General features: G+C 36.7%; 1 long non-coding RNA gene across 1 annotated transcript; it reads right to left on the reverse strand.

Moving 5' to 3' along the window:
- Positions 1-4,467: 4,467 nt before the first annotated feature.
- Positions 4,468-4,805, reverse strand: LOC149170485 (uncharacterized). Its single transcript, XR_016259661.1, has 2 exons — positions 4,693-4,805; positions 4,468-4,502 (listed from the first exon to the last, which is right to left on the reverse strand). It is a non-coding gene; the product is annotated as an uncharacterized LOC149170485 (long non-coding RNA).
- Positions 4,806-5,136: the final 331 nt, after the last annotated feature.

Consider the following 5,136-nt stretch of genomic DNA (forward strand, 5'->3'; position numbering starts at 1 on the left):
ACCTTCCCAATTTAAAAAACACCTATTTTCACTAGATATGATAGGTTTACATTTTTTCATTAGCGTTTTTTTTACCCGTTTATATTTTTTCATGAACTTTGAGCTCCATTATTTATACTTGTCAATATTAAAACCCTTTACCCCCTATTATATGCTCAATATATTGTGTCATTTTTTCCTGAATATATATCCCCCAATACGAACCCACGTGGTATGGTATAGCTTCCCCAGTGAAGCCCCTGTGGCCGAGACAGAGGGAGCAGAGCGACGAGGGTGGGTGGTTAGCCACAACCCCCGACCACATGGTGTTAATGTGACCTTGATCGACGCCTAAGGGATATTGATGTGGTTAAGGAGGTGACAATTTGCCTCTTTTGCGATGGGAATTTTTCCAGTGCTAGGAAAAATTGTCGCTCGACGGTTGACAAAAAGGCAAAATTCGTAGGATGATTAGCCAAAATTGCAGATTCACAGATCAGTTCGCAGAATTTTTTCAATGAGACATATCTTACTCATTTTAAACCTTTTTGAGCTAAAAAATATCCTAATTGGGGGTTTTGAAGCATTTTGAATCCATTGGAAACATTGCTTTTGCATTTTGAGCATTCTAAATTAATGTAATTTCAGATTTGAGCATATAATTGAAGAGGCCCAACATTGGAAGCTGGACTAGGAGACATAGCCAAGAGAGGTGAACTTCGTTATCAATTTGTTATTTTGTGTTGTTGTTTATGGTTCATATTTATCTGTTTTATTTTTCACACTAAGTTTTTAAAAACACTAAAGCTAATGTGTTTATGCAACATGTTGCATTGTTTACAAGACAGAAACTTACTTGCAAATTTTTAATAAACTTTCAAGTTTTCAAGTTTTTAATATGAGATCATTCAACATGAATCAAGTTCTAAATTTCAATTTTTTTTTTTTACAACAATCAATCACTAATATTCATGGGTGCAAGTCTAGCATTGGTAATTCTTTGCCCTAACAACACAAATTTTTGGTTTAAATGACCAGCCTAACAAAATATTTCTTTGTCGTTGTTTTATTATCACTATTTGGAGTCAAGGTTCACTTTGTCCTATCAATCTCTCAATTTTATATCCAGTCACTTTCATGAGGCATTCAATGAAATTTTATATCTACTCATTATATTGCATAAACATGACAAAAGCCATATCTACTCCTCTCATAACCTCATAATTTCTCACTTGGAAGAAAATGATTTATATTTTGTCTTTTAATTCCCTGCACTTAAATAAAGATAGGTCGGAACTCATTATATTGAGTCATACCCGTTCACTAAATTCCAGAAGTACATATACACACAAAGAGATATAATTTGGTATAATTATCGATGTTTTGGCTCCTCATTCAATGATTCCAGGTTGGAACTTTTAATCATCTCCATTCCTTTTTATTGATGGATAACTTTTTGTGGCAAACTAGATTTTGCGTACAGTGGATTTTAAATACATTTTAATTTAAATAATGTTGAATATTAATCACATTAACCTTTTATTTTAATCCAAGTCAGTCATGTTGCAATTCATGAGGAAACAAGGGAGGCTGCGAGGCAGCAAGTCCCTGCATTGAGAACCGAACTAGATGCTGATTCTGTCAAACTGAATTGGGAACCGAACTAGATGCTGATTCTGTTAAACTGAATTGGGAACCGAACTAGATGCTGAGAAAGTGCCACTCCTGCATGCTAGTGTATATTAGATATCTTAGATCTTGGATAACCATCAAATGGATCAGCCTTAGATACTGTTCCATTGATCATCCTGCAAAACCTAGCCGGCCTTGCCACAGTTGCTTCTAGCTGATAGCTTTGTGACTGGTCCTGGGGATGCTACTGGTGCTTTCATTCGGTCAAATGCACCTGCATTGAGTATGCTCAGTTAACATCCAATGCACAGTTTTGATACCAGAGTTCAAAATACGACTGCCAAGCCGGCCTTGCCACAGTTGCTTCCTGAGCAGATTTAAGTGCCTGCATTGAGTAGGTTCAGCCTGAGAATGCACTTGAGAATGCACCTGCATTGAGTAGGCTCAGTTAACATCCAATGCACAGTTTTGATACCAGAGTTCAAAATACGACTGCCAAGATAAAAAAGAATTTCTCAGACATAGGAAACATGATGACGACTAAGTGTTCGATGCAATATTATGTTTAGTGATGCAATGCAACTACAAGTCACAGAATCATAATATGTCTACTGAGCTGCTCAGACTGCTTATGTCAGTTAACATCCAATGCACAGTTTTGACACCAGAGTTCAAAATACCACTGCCAAGATACAAAAGAACCTGTTGTACGTTAGGATCAGTCATTGTAAATGTATATCAATCCACTGACCAGTCAAAGACAGCTTAACCTAGGCTTGTTATTATGATATTAAGTATGGCCAGGTTCTGCAATCCAAATGCCCAATACTGCATAATCAAACTAATGATCAAGAAAATCAGTCCACTGTACCACTGTAGCTAACTAAGTGCTAGGTCTTGGAGTTTTTTTGCTGCCATTGCCTTCTTGGACTCTAAAGACTCAATAAAATAGAGCTGTACTTTTCTCAGTCAAGTGGGACTATATTCTGTCAAACTGAATTGGGAACACTTTTGCAGAGAAAGTGAAGGTTGACCGAACTAGATGCTGAGAAGGTGCCACTCCTGCATGCTAGCTTCTGACTCAGTGTATATTAGATATCTTAGATCTTGGACCTATTGACTAAGGAGGCAGAGCATGTTTTTTGGGACCTATTGGACAGAGGAGGGTGATATGCAACGAAGCTTGTAGAGCCACAATCAACAAGAAAGTCATCAAAAGGCAAAAGCCAATGCACAGTTTTGATACCAGACTTCAAAATACCACTGCCAAGCAGAGAACGCCTTTATGGTTATCCCCAATCGATTGAAGGTTGACTGAACGGGATAATGTTTAAACAATTTTCTCAGGCATATAAATTTTCTTTGTATTTCCTCAACGAGGAAGTATTGTCTCCAGGTGTTCTTATCGTTTGAGGATCCAAGGAGATTCCTATAAATCGTATTATGAAGTCATAGTTAGAATATGATCATATATAAATCAGATATTGAAACAGAGCATGTCATTTGAAACAGAGAGTTATTGTTTGTAATCATCTGAAGATTTAGAGTTGCAGAACAAATTAATTGTGAAACAGAGAATGTGCTTGACTTTGTAGACTTTGTAAAATTTGTAATACCATTGTCACTTATAACAGGATATAGAACAGGAAGTGATTGTGTGTACCTTTGGGACTGCAAAGGTCTACTGAGCTGAGCTGTCAGTTAACATCCAATGCACAGTTTTGATACCAGAGTTCAAAATACGACTGCCAAGATAAAAAAGAATTTCTCAGACATAGGAAACATGATGACGACTAAGTGTTCGATGCAATATTATGTTTAGTGATGCAATGCAACTACAAGTCACAGAATCATAATAGCAAGTTGAACAATGAAAATGGATATAGAACAGGAAGTGATTGTGTGTACCTTTGGGACTGCAAATGTCTACTGAGCTGCTCAGACTGCTTATGTCAGTTAACATCCAATGCACAGTTTTGATACCAGAGTTCAAAATACCACTGCCATTCTTAGTCAAGTGGGACTATATATTTTACTGAGCGAAGGGCGGGCAAGATAGTGATGTGAGAGCCGCTGGGACTGGTTCTGAAATTGGCATACAACCATCAGCAAGTTGATTGCACCCTGACAGAAATTTGAATTAATTTCTGGTCTTTCACTGCATCCTCTTTAATACAATACAACCACACTAGCACTTTCTATAAAATTCATTTCATAACAAGGAATATAATTTCCCAATCAAATAATGATGACCAGTTAAAGGGGAAACACCAGTATAACAAAGCCAGTAGTAAAGGCTTTTTTGTGATTTGTCAATAAAAGAAAAGCACTACAGGAATGCCAGAAATCATGTACAAACCTCACGAATTTCTAATGTAGGCATGTGCAGAAGGAAATCATTCCCCACAAAAAAGCACATAAAGACAAAATCATCCACAAGCCGTTCAAAGTCCACCTTAAATGGAGGATTTGGTATCTTCATGTCACACTCCAAGTACTCTCGCAAGGTCCAGATGTTGAGAAACTGCTCAATTATTAGCATAATGGCATATGGCAGTAGACTTACTGTAATGAAATCCCTATCCTATGGGTGAAAGAATGTCTACTGTTCAAAATATATAGTAAATATAGCAATTTGTAAGTTTCAATCTTTCTAGTAAACCTGATAGGGTTTTTTAGGAACAGGACTCTGTTCATTGCCGTCCTCATCCAATTCTCCTGGATTTCCTTCACAATTAGCTCTCAGAGGCAGAGCTATCTCTTACATAGTAATCCCAGAATATCCGGAAACAAAATATCAGTGTTTATGTTGCAAAGAAGTCAACAACCTCTCTTAAAATTGAGAAGTGGATTTCATGAGTTGCCAATGCCAGCATAATTAAATCTGCATCCTGGAGTTGCAAAAGCAGCCTTTAAAATCATACAAATTATACACAAAAGTAAATGTATGTTATCAAATAAAATCATCATTAGCTAAATGAAGAGATACCATAAGTCTTAGTAAAATATCAAGCAATTAACCTAAAATACCACATGTCAGCTTCAAGCAACGCCATTCTTTTTAGAAATCAGAGCACTTACTAATCCATACAAGCAGTGACGCGTATTTGGATTGAAACCAGGGAGGTTTCTTTGGAGACGTATATAGGACATGACTTTGTGTTCCCCCTCACCAGGAACATTTGCATCAGACAATATAACCTTCAAGATTGAATTAAAAATAGCAGTTCAACACACATCAGAGGTGAAATGTAGAAACGAATCGCAATTATATGAATTAGTCATGAAAGGCAAACAAGATTACAAGACATCAGCAATTCTAGCTTCCTAAAAAAGATGAAAGTTACTTTTAAGATTCTGCGGTAACATATCAATACTGCCTTGGGAAATGAAGGATAATGCAAACCTTTATTTTCTGCCATCCCAGGTCATTGTTTAATCTTAAATGTACATAGTACTACATAGCTACAGACAGTGTGGCCATAAATTTTGTCCTAGGGGTAATGACATTTGAGTCATGGACTT

This window comes from Pinus tabuliformis, chromosome 4_2, assembly GCF_031772625.1.
Source record: "Pinus tabuliformis cultivar Carrire ecotype Pingquan chromosome 4_2, CPIR1, whole genome shotgun sequence".
NCBI classification, from domain to species: Eukaryota; Viridiplantae; Streptophyta; class Pinopsida; order Pinales; family Pinaceae; genus Pinus; species Pinus tabuliformis.